This window comes from Melospiza melodia, chromosome 5 (assembly GCF_035770615.1).
Source record: "Melospiza melodia melodia isolate bMelMel2 chromosome 5, bMelMel2.pri, whole genome shotgun sequence".
Lineage (NCBI taxonomy): Eukaryota > Metazoa > Chordata > Aves > Passeriformes > Passerellidae > Melospiza > Melospiza melodia.
Genome location: NC_086198.1, coordinates 69,984,732 through 69,996,741, shown reverse-complemented (window position 1 = coordinate 69,996,741; position 12,010 = coordinate 69,984,732). Strand labels below are relative to the sequence as shown.

The 12,010-nt window shown below is 43.0% G+C and overlaps 1 protein-coding gene across 7 annotated transcripts in view; it reads right to left on the bottom strand.

Moving 5' to 3' along the window:
- Nucleotides 1-12,010, bottom strand: part of LNX1 (ligand of numb-protein X 1) — a 119,829-nt gene that overhangs the window by 92,864 nt on the left and 14,955 nt on the right. The window contains exon 1 of one of the 7 annotated variants that reach the window (XM_063157272.1): nucleotides 6,165-6,311. The exons of the other annotated variants lie outside the window; for them this stretch is intronic. The gene's annotated coding sequence lies outside the window, so the exon portion shown is untranslated. Of the gene's footprint in view, nucleotides 1-6,164; nucleotides 6,312-12,010 lie in introns of those variants that run through there. 7 annotated transcript variants of the gene reach the window in all.

Sequence of the window (12,010 nt, the reverse complement as noted above, 5' to 3'; positions counted from 1 at the left end):
ATAATCTCCTGTAAAACCAGAATTGTAAGCAATACAAAAGAAATCCTTATACTGATGAAGGTGGTAAAGGAACAACAACCAAATAAGATATTTGTATCCCTAGTATTAAAAAAAGAAAAAAAAGAAGCAAAAAACTTGCTATGACCCAGACTAAAAGAACTGAGGAACCTGCACTATGATGAGTAATGCTGATCCATGATTTCTGATGCTAACAGATTTTTAGAGTGGTTAGGAAAATAGTGTGACTAGTAACAGGCTTCATGCTGAAATTAGGCTTCTAGCTGCTGAGATGTTGCTGTTTACTTATAGCTGTACATACAGCTATACTTATATGTAGTTTATATGCTGTTTACTTATAGCTAAACATATAGTTATAGCTCATAGCTTTACATATAGCTATATATTTTGTGAAACAGTTTATTTTGCAGGTTCACTTTGTGGGTTTGATCATTTCAAACTGTAGGCTTCTGTCCCTTCTCACAGTGTTCATCCTCTGACTATGCTACAGTAGCACAAGAGGTGGAAGGTTACAAGTGCAACTCCACAGCCAACAAAACTCTAAAAGGACAGTGGAATTTGAATTGCAGGTTTTTACTGATAGCAGCAGACTCCAGGTTAGAGTTCCTTTTTGCATAGATGTGCCTGGTACCTCCCTCTTTCTCTCTGTCCTTTAAGTCCTTCCTGTACACAATGACAAAGCACTCACTCACCTTAGGGGTAGGTGGAGCTCCTGATGGCATCACTAAGGTTTTTCTCAGAGACTGAGAGCAAACATATAAGGTCAGGATGACGGAATTGCTGGATTTCTAAAAGGTATTTCTGTTTGTTTGTTTTTGTTTTTTTTTTAAGAATAAACTATTTTGTTATGCTTTCATACAAGGTCTGTTCAAATCTTCATAGTGATCACAAGAGGATTTGACTTGGTTCTTTGCCAAAGCTATGTTCTCTGTATAATCAAGAGGGAGATCTGCTTGTCAAATGTTTACAGGGCCTTATTCTACATAAAAGGAGAAAAGTTCTGCACCATCCCTTCCAAAGGAGTCCCTTTTTCTACTTCAGGGAGTTATGAAGACTTAGAAAAAACAGGTTCACATCCTCTTATGCTCATACAGCAACACCTGGGGCAGCAGCTACCTGTTCAATATTACTGTTAAAATGAAAACAGCAGAAATCTGACAATCGTTCATATGCCTGCAGTGGGAAGGAACTTTTTCTCTATGTATTTTTGAGCATCTTAACTGTATTTGTTGTGGAAATAAAGACTGAATACGACAACAATTCAATAATTTTTTAAAATAGAAAAAAATGCATGCCCCTGAAGCATTCCCCTCTATATTCAGGTCACCACTATATGATCTATTTACACCTTTCCTTCATCTAATTAGACATACACAGTTATGACTTTCCCTGTGCCACTGGTATTACCATAAGCCTACTAGTGGTTTGTCAAGAGTGGTTGGAATGTCAGTCTGGAGCTACTAAACTTACATATTCAGAACAAGGTACTTTGAGTACATTCTGCTTCCCATTGCTCTTGCTGTTCTCTGCCTTCTCATTTACTGAACCAGAACTTCTCCAGGCAATTGGAACCAATAAGTATTTTCAGTTGATGCTAACTGACACCTGACAGGAGTCTGCAGCATTAATCAGGCCCAAATCTATATAATTTCAAAATTGTCTCACTGTACCGTACCCTAACTTCATTCCTTTACTGGGGTACTGTCAGAATATTAAGTGAAAAGAGGGGTTTTGTTTTAAAGATGTTGCTTTTGCTTAAGTATTATCATTCCCTGTATTGCAAATTGGCAATATTCATGGAAATCTTTGCTGAGAGGGTATCCTGTAGCAATTAAGGTGTCTCACAAAGCTGGATAAAACATTTGAGGAAAATGGAGTTAAAATTGTGAAGGACTGAAATAGTCATCTCTTGTCATCTGCTACACAGGATATATGCTATTTTAATTTGTTTCAATGCCTGTAATCTCTCTATGTAGAGCAGTTTAAAGCTTTGCTCTGTTTTAAAATAGAAAGGTAAAGCTTTTTGTCACACTTCATTTACTGGCCAGCTGGAACTGCACTGCCTGTTCCTGCTCATTTATGAGAGTTCAGAACTGAGTGTTGTGGGCAGCACCCCAGTTTAGCTTCTCTAGGAAAAAAAAATGACAGGAAACAAGGGGAAAACTGACTGTCTGACTGTAAAGGTCTTCCTTAAAAGGCAAGAGAGGTCTTATGAACGAGAATTGCACTCCTTAACTTCATCTCACAAATAACATTCTCAAGGCCAAAATCGCTCATTCAGAAAGGATATCAGAGACCAACCAGAATATGCTGCATGGCCTCACAGTGTCTGTTGTTGCAGACTCAAAACCTGTGCCAAAATACTAGAATGTAATTGTAGGTCACAGCACAGCAATTGCGGAAAAGGAAAGTGCGTAACAGCAGAAAATAAATCATAGCTAATTGAAACATCATTTTAGAAACTATTGTGGCTCTCATATTAAAATTATTGTTGCTCTTTTTCAATGGAAAGATTTTTTCATTTTACAAGAGTACACTTTCACAGTGCTTTATACTGCGCAGTGTTATTTTATCATCTGTTTGTTTCATCTTCCTTCTACCACTCTCAGTCACTTCACAGAGTGCTAGCTCAATACCAACAGTGAATTGAGTGGATATTAAATGTTTCTGTCAGATTATCATTAGCATTGCCAAAATCCTGTTCAAAATAGTCCCTCTCAACCCTCTCCATGTTTTGAACCCAAAGCCTTAGGAGCAGGCACCTGCTTTTTGGCTCATTTGTCAGTCATAATAATATCTTAACAGACACTCTTATCTGGATAGCAATTTCTATAGCCAGCCTTCTGCTTTAGGTCTTTTTACCCCTCTCTCTCAGTTCATGAGAAGAATTGTTCTAGTTTGATGTATGTAACAACCTGTTTTAAAAAATAAAAGATTCTCCTCAGGTCTTTTCCAGCCTATATGGTAGTTAGCATGGCTGCAGTTGACAAAAGAGGTCTCACACTCTGGACTTGGTCCTGGAGCTGCTCAAACAGGACTGCCGGCCTATGTTACTCCAACAGAGAATACACCTTCCCGTGGGAGAGGCTCCGCAGTAACCCTGTCATCCTTTCTCTCTTCCAGCTGGGTGAACTTCAGCTGCGCCTTGGTTGAACCAGGGCCAGAGGCTTTGCTCCCTGCTGCTCTCTGCATGGTGAGAGGGAGAATTACCTCCACCTCAGCAAACTGCATTCGTGACAATGTAGGTACATGGCAACCATTGATGAAATATTGCTGACTGTGAAATCCATGGCACCTCAAATTGTTCTGGACGAGGTACCAGAGAGAAAAAAATATAGTAAACTTAAACCTCCCAATGAAAAAGCTTTTATAAAAGAGCAGGAAGTTGCTTTACATTAACTTTGTAGAGAGGGGAGGGATAGGATTTGCCACAGTGCTCTCCCATCTGCTCTGCAGCTTTGGTGAGGTGCAGCACTCAAGGCAGTGGTGTCTGCTAGTGTGCTTTGTATCTATGGGAGCTGCCTGGGCTGCCGAGAGTGAGGGGCATGCTCAGACCTCCAAATTACCCTTGCTCTCTACAGAAGTACACTCATGCAGAGTAAGAAATGCAGAGGTGACCAAGATTTCCTTCATATGACAGGGAAAACACAGTTGATGGTACATCTGTGTTGCTACCATTCTTCAGAGAGGAAAGTCTATAAAGTGACAGTCATCTCCTCTAAGAGGTGTCTGATGTGCTTCAAGCCCAGTGTTTTGATTTTCCTGTTCACTGCTGTCACGAAACATAGCTAAAATCCTCTTCAGAATACCTTGGCATGCTGAGGATAATAATTTAAAACCAAGTTACTACATGTCCAGAAGGAAAAGGAAAGTCCTTGTGGAACATATTCCACAAGCTCATAAAAATATAGCTTTTAACAAAGATAAAATAAGAGTTAAAGTGCAACAGTTACAACAGGAAAGAAAATACAGCACCTGCTCAGATCTGGAAAACAAGAAAAGAACATGTAAGAGTAGAAAGAAAATTAAGTATATTTCTTTCATCTTTCTGCATAAAAATCCTAAAATATCTGCTACTTGAAAAGTCTGTATTTAATAAAAGACTAGGAGGATTCCTGAAAGCAGCTGCAAATTATGTATCTACTGTACTCCTGCAAGGTGATGAGGAGCAGCCTCCTTTGTAAGCCCCCAGCACACAGAGCTTCAGTGAAGAGCACAAATGAGTCACAGTTGTATCTTACTAATTGCATGTCAATTATTGAAAGGGAAGGCTTGACTTTGACCTATGCATGAAAAACATCAGCTTCGCCACTGGATGTTGTTCGGGGTTTTTTTGAAAACCCATATTCTAAGTCTCTAATGAAAAATGGAGATTTGATGCCCTGATGGCAGCATAATCATTTCAGTTTGCCTGGATCTGTTAGGGTCCACAGGGAGACTATTATTGGGGAGAGAGAGGACAAGGCCTCTGTACAGACACAAAAGGCAGCAGAGTTCTGGCGGAGGCAGCGACACTTCATGAGTTAAATCAGTTGGAAGCTGCAGGCTGAACAGCCCAACCCCACCACTGGAAAGGGACCTGCGCTCCAACTCCACGTCCAAACCTCCAGCTGCATCGCACACAGAGGCATGCTGTGAGACCAGCGGCGGGACACAGCCTGTGCTCGCTGCTCCCAGCGCACTCCCAAGGCAGCCAAGCCGCGGTAGGGACCAGATGTGCAAGCCTGCAGGTGGGCTGCGTTTTGCACAGACCAAATGAAGGCCAGCAAGGCGCCAGAGCAGGGGTTTACATGAGAAAATCACCAGAGCTTGTTTCAGTTTGGTCACTCTGTCCGTGCTTCTCTCCAACGAGGGTGATGCAGCTGAGATATCTCTTTCCCTGGCTGGGGCTACTGTGCTGTAATTTCCCTGTCCCAAGGTGGCATTGCTTGGCCTTTCTCTCAGTATAATCTTTGAATAATCACCACACCTAAGAGAGTCTTAATCCACCCTTGCAATAAAAGCTCCCAGGATCTTCAGTGTCTTTGGCATCTTGACAAAGCAACTAATAAAAGCATTGGAAAACAAGGCAAAGAGCAGCTGGCAAGTTTAGGAGGGAACATTGCCTATGGTTTTCAAAAGTGGAATGACTTTTCCTCCTTACTGCATTTCCTGTGAGATTCTGCCCTTTAACCTGCCACTAAATTTCAGTGTAATTACATCATTAATTTTCTCTCCCTACCACGACAAAACTTGGCCTAAAGTGATTTGGATAGCATAACCCAAATTCATTTTGCATTGCCCAAGTTAGCTCAAATGCTATTTGGGATAAGAAAAAGCCATATACAATAGTGGACACCATAATAAGGCGTTGCAGATTTTCCTGTAAGAGGGAGTTTATTCAGACAGCCAAGGTATGGGGTGGACACATCAATGAAACTAGAGAAAACATCTTAAGAACACAATGATTGTCTTCTAAAAAATTACAGAAATCTAGAGTTGAGGTCAATTTGCAAAGCTATACACGTTTTGATTCACAAAATCAACTTACTCCACATGAAGAATAGTAGATATCATGAAGAATAGTAGATATCATGAAAACCCTTTTTACCATGTTGAATCAAAGCAGGTGGTGCAACTGATCTGAAATTTGAGTGTAGGTGCTGGTGTTGCTCACATTCTTTTCCAAAAGTGGGCAACTGGAATTTATAATTTACAACTAGCAGATATGTTCTCTCAACATGCTAACTGTTGTCTTGATTTGTGTTGTTTATTCCTAACATCTCAACTCCTTCACTAGGCTTTGTTGTGGACAAGGTTATGTACATGGCATGGTATACACATATGTATGTACATGGTATGTACCACATGGAATGGTTTAATGCCTCTGGGATATCAGTGCAAGTGCTGTGGTTTGCAACAGATGGGGCTTGGTTAGCCGAGGAGCCAGTGACCATGGGAGTTTCTACAATTGTTTTATGCAGGTGTCCTATGACCACTTGGGGGTAAAGCAGACAAGAGACATCTTCAGGGATGGAGAGAGAAGATAGAAGAGACATGTTGGCCAAAAGGCAGAAGGAACCAAGGAAAGGTCAATGCATAATGTTCATGGCTGCATTGGCAGTTCAATTTGTTAGCAGCCTTGTAAGTGCCACTTAGCCACTGACCTTATTATCAGCCATGAAGTGCCCATTAACTCTCCTCTGGGTTGTGGCTGATCCAACCAGTCAGGCCAACAGCCAGTGCAGACACAACAACCTCATCTCCTTCAGCTGTTTCACCCCTATTTTCACTTTCTCCATTCACCTCCACCCCCCAAGAACAGGACCTGTTGTGCAACAACACACACATTAACGTCACCATGCGGGCAGAGAAATGTATCTACAACCTCAGCACAAAATCCTGAGCTGAAATGTCACATCACAGTCCTGAAAGCAGATGTTTTGCATGTGAACACAAGTTAGGTTCAAGTTCAGGCTGTGACTATATTCCACAGAATAAAGGTGATGCATATGTCCTCAGCTCAGGATTTCCCTCTGGGTTTCTCTGCTGGCAAAGGCAAGCATGACCCCACTGCTTGCACATGCTGGTTACCACTTGTAGTCTGTATTTCCTCCTTCAAAACCACCCTAAGAGAGGCAGAAGGTGGTGAAAACAAGTCTGATGAGGACTGAATGCACCCTTGCACATTTGCTAGTTTCTGAAACAGGCTGCTGAGAAGTGCCAAGCTCATCAAGGGCACGTGGAGCAGGTGAGGGGCAATATGCTCCAAATAACTTGGGAGACAGTGTGGAGATGGGAAAACTTTAGCCCTCCTCAGCTTTTTCAGAGACAAAACTACCTTTGGCCCTTTCACAGACTCAGCTGATTTCAAATATAATGGAGGCACAGATCTCTTTCTCTCAGGGTCAAGGAGCAAAGTAGACGGCAGTGTCTGAGCAAGTAACGAAACAAAAATCAATTGAAACAAAGACAGGCATTTAGATGAGGAGAAGAAGAAAGAGTTGTGTAAAAGCAATGACATTTCTAACAGAACAAAAAGCATATTAGCGGAAAGCCAAGTATTGGATCCAGGGAGAAGATTTGAATCATCCCCTTGGAACTATTCCACCCTTAATAAAACATTAACTATTCATAGAGAGAGCACACGTGTGTGATGAATCAGTAGCCTGGCGGGTCTTCTTGTGAGAGGTTAGACTTCCTGAGCACCAGTCACTCTTCTAGTAAATTTTAATTGTTTATCCAAAGTGGAACAGCTTCAAAAGGAGAGGTTGAGGTCCTCCTGACTGCTTCCACCTTGGGCAAGGCAGTGATAGAAGAAGTGGACCAATTCCTTAACTGCTCCACCATTCAGTAAAGGTGACACTCAAAAACCTCTTAATTTGTTTCCCAAAAACCGGAAATATTTTGGGGTTTGGTCAGAAAAAAGCCCAGAAACCAGAATCTCTCTCAGTACCATCTGACTTGGATTTAGCCTTGCATTTTTCAGCTGCAGAGCAGCCCCAGTGTTGACCCAGGGGAAAGAGCCCTTTCCAGGCCCAACTCTCACTGTCACCCCAGCCTTGTAACTGCAACCACAGACCTGCCAGAAGAGTTGTGCTCTTATTCAAAAATAAGCTGACTAGATGCCACACAGAGGCAATGTGATTTCTACAGGCACTGCCAAAAGCAGCCCCTCTGACAGTAGCCAGGAATGGCTCCTCTGTAACAGCCAGCCACCTGTCTTGGGCTTTGTCATGCTCAAGAACAGTAGTAAGTCTGTTTTAATGAAACAGTATTTAAAACCATAAATCAGGTAGTCACGCTTACCTATATTCACTGGTCACAATCAGCTCTTAGCCAGTATGTTTTCAAATCTTATTTATGCTTGACATCAACTATTTCCCAGAGGATCAATTCCTGCTAGCAGGCTGAATGCTTGAAAGCAGTGTTTTCCAGCCATTTTGAAAGCAAGGAGTAATCTACCACTGTGGGGGAAGAGAAGCCACTATCCTAGTATTATTTTTTGTTTGTTTAGGTTGCACACTTTCTCTTGAGCATTGCCAGTGAGAAAAGCCATTTTCCCATTGCTATGACCAGAAGGCAGGGTGTTTTTTAGCCATCATGTCTCCTTTCCTCTTCCTATGTGTTATGAATCAATCAGGGACTGCAAATCACAGACTGCACAAGACTGCTGTATTGCAAATATTGCCTGTCACTGTTTACTTGCCCTTCTTTCTGGGGAAAGCAGATGTTTTGCTCAGTCTGCAATGGGACTGCACTGCTGACCCTTATTTACACCTCAAGATGCAATGTACACACATGGAAAGACAGATCTGCCTTGTCATGCACATACTGGGTGGCAGAAGCCCCAGTGCTGAGGCATTTTCAGGACAGAGGAAATGCAGCTGAGCAGAGGGACAAGAAGGAAGCAAGAGTGACAGCCCCAGGAGCGAAGGACCTGGACCTGAGAGACACAGATCACTGCCAGAGATCCCACAAGATGCTTGGCTTCCAGCGCATAGGATGGTCTAGGAGTCCTGTTTTCTCCTACAGAGATCCCTTGTTGCCTCGTGCTGCTGGGATGAGAAGGAAACTGGTTCTCTTAGCACACCAAGAAAATTCCTTTACACTTGGACATTACTTCTTGGTTTGTAACTCAAACTTATAAATAGAGCTCAAAGGGGAAAACTGCACTGAAACAGTTGGGATAAGAGTGTGAGGATCACAGGTTCTAAGGAGCAGGCATGGGCAATATAACATGCAAACTGTTTGCAGATCAACATGAAAAGCACTAGATGGATTGTTTTCCTGACACTGTGGGAGCTCTTCTTTTTTCACTGTGCAGTGCCAATGTCAGCTGGGTGCTTTTCATTCCTTTCCAATTCAGACAACTCAACTGTGCAAGCCATCCAAGTGGATGGCTGAGCTAGATCAAGTACAGGGCATGCTTTGCTAAATTAAATAAGAAGTTAGTAGAAAAAAGATTACACCAAGCCCTAGGAATTGCCTGGCACATCTCTGCTAGACAGAAAGCAGCAGGAACTTCCACATGAATAATCCTTGTGTTAGAAGGCCTGCCATTAGTTCTGAGTGAATTAAATCTGGGCAGCAGAAGCAGAGAAGACACACCAGACTGAGGTATCTTGAGTCTTCATATCTTCCTAAAAAAAAATTCATTCCTTTAGTTATTTCTTCTTAAGGGAAAGATAGATGGGCTTAAAATGAAGGAGGAGTTTTTAAAATCTTGCTGGACATGAACAGGTACAAAACAGCTCCAATGTGGAGCAGAACCACAGAATCCTTGAGGTTGAAAGGGGCCTCTGGAACCCTCCTGCTCAAGCAGAGCCACATGGAGCTAGCTGCCCATGACCATGTACAGATGATTTTTGAGCATCTCCAAAGATGGAGATCCACATCTCTGAGCACCCTGTGCCAGTGCTTACGCACCAACCTAAAAACACTTTTTTCTTGATGTTCAAGGAACATTCTGCATTCTGCTGAGGTTTATTTGAGAACCAAAAATGCTAGCTGTAAGAATAATGTGCGATTGTGAATTTCCTTGAATATCCCTGGATTTCAGAACTAATCTTGGAACACTTGCAGGAGTTGCCTAGAAACCACCAGTCTGGCCACACCACTAAGTGCAGGCTGGGCCTGTATGGTACAGCAGATACTTGAATGTATCTATTATAAACACATACTACCTGTCACCAAATGATATGAATGAGAACAGAAATTATACCCATACTCCAAATATAGTCATTATAGCCATGTCCTATTATCATGCATGCAGAAAACCACATTTTATATAGAATCATATGTATGTGGGACATATATTGACATGCTAGAATCATATGTATGTGGGACATATATTGACATGCATCCTCCCCTACCTCTCTCAACCACATTGGAAACCAAGACAATTAGTTCCACCAAGGCAAGAAACCTCTCTTACAGGAAATGGAGCAGACTAAGTAGTCTGGCTTTCAGGCCCTTCTATAAAATTACACACAAGTTACACAGAAAAAAAAAAATCTCTTCATGGTTAAGGAAAAGAGTTATATTTGTAATTAAGCAAGAGATTGCACTGGTGTAAAAAAAAAGAAAGATCAAACCAAATCTAAAGCATTGTAGTAAAGTGAATATAATGTATTTATGACACCCCAGGAAACCTGTTATTACAGTGAAGAAAAATAAAAACATTTCAGGTTCCTTGCAAGCCAACTGCTAAAATCATTAAAGCTTCCCGGAATAATAGTGTATTCCCTCATGCCTTAGCTAGACCTGTCAACAACAGGAGCCCTGAGGAATCTGCCATGCTTGCTGGTTACTGGTCTCCTCCTTGTGGCTGTTCAATCACGTCATGATGCTCATCTCAAGGGCAGAGCACAGCTGTCTGACTTCCTCTGGAGCCTACCAGGACCATTCCTGGAATGACCCCACAGCTGCAGAGGGGCAAACCAGCCAATGTGCTATGGGAGATGGCTATCTTGGACATCTGGGACTCTCCACAGGACTTGGTCATCCCACCCTGCCTCCTCCTTCTCCTCTTGAGACATACCCATTTCTTCTCTTCCTCAGTATACCCTCCTCCCTCTTCTAGAGCACCCTTTGCATTTATTTATTGTCACTGCATTTCCTGCACAGCCTGCATCTCCTTTATCTCCTGTTAATTCATAGCAACCCAATCACCTCCCCAAGAGAGGAGCAGCCCTGCTCAGAGGGAATGGAGCAGCACAAGCAAACTACTGGGCACAGCTGGCTCATCTTCAGCTGCTGTCAATCAGCACTCCCATGCCCTTCTCAGCTGCTCACCTTTCCACCCACTCTGCCCCAGCCTGTAGTACTGCCTGGGGTTGTGGGACCCAAGGGCAGGATGCAGCACTTCACCTTCTCGAACCTCAAAAAATTGTCCTCATTGATCCAGCCGGTCCAGTTCCTTCTGCAGAGCCTTCTTGCCCTCCCAAGCAGATCAGCACACCTGCTCAACTTTGTGTCATCTGTGAACTGACTGAGGGGACACTTGATCCCCTCTTCTCTCAACCAGTCTCCTAAACAGGCCAAAGTCTGCCCTCTAGAAGTCCAAGAGGCCCTTCTTGCTTCTCTGTAGATCAAAATTCTATCATTTTGTGTTTGCTGTGCCCAAGAGGCCTCCAAACACTACAAGTTCTTCACTATTCACAAATACCAGATTCAGTGGTGGACCGGGCTCCTTCACCAGCTGTGTCAGGAGTTGTAAGCCACACTCTCCAGGAACCTTCCTAGGCTGTGTCCTTTGCTCTGTTGTATTTCCAGCAGGCATCTGGTCAGCTGAAGTCCCCCCCAGGGGCCAGTGACTGGGAGACTTCTCCCAGCTGCTTGTGAAATATTTCAGCTGCCTCTTTGCCACACAGACTCCCACCAGGATACCTGCCTTATTGCCTTCTGATTCTAACCCCTAAACACTCAACTCTATCCTTACCATCATTAAACTCTAGACAATCAACTCTCCCTAACTGGAGAGGGCTACCTCTCCCTAACTTATAGGGCTACCCTGTTGTCATTACATTGCAAGACTTCTACATTGCTAGAGCTTTGTACCTCCCTGATGTTTCTCATAGGCAGCTCCTCCAGGCACTGACTCTTCCTTGTCCTCACAGCAGCCAACTGACTCCAGGTCCTACCAATCCACTCTTTTATAACACTCTCCTTATTGGCTGCAGCTGTGGCCTGTTAACATCAGGCCTGCTCCTAATCCTTAATGATTGGCTCAGCTGCAACTCTTTAGGGGGTAAGATTACCTTCTATACCACCTTTATTTACCTATGTTCTATCCCCCTACACTACCCCACCATCTCCCCTTCTTTACCTGCCCCTTCTGAAGTGTTTCTAGCTATCCATTGCAGCATTCCACTTGGAGGAGCCTTCCCCTAATGTCTCTGTGATGGTAACTGAATTAGTTTTCCTGCTCCTTCTGTGTGCTGCCCTCTGTGTGCACTGGTGTAGATCTACCTCAGCTGGGCTTTTGATCCCACCCACCATCTTTTTGGAA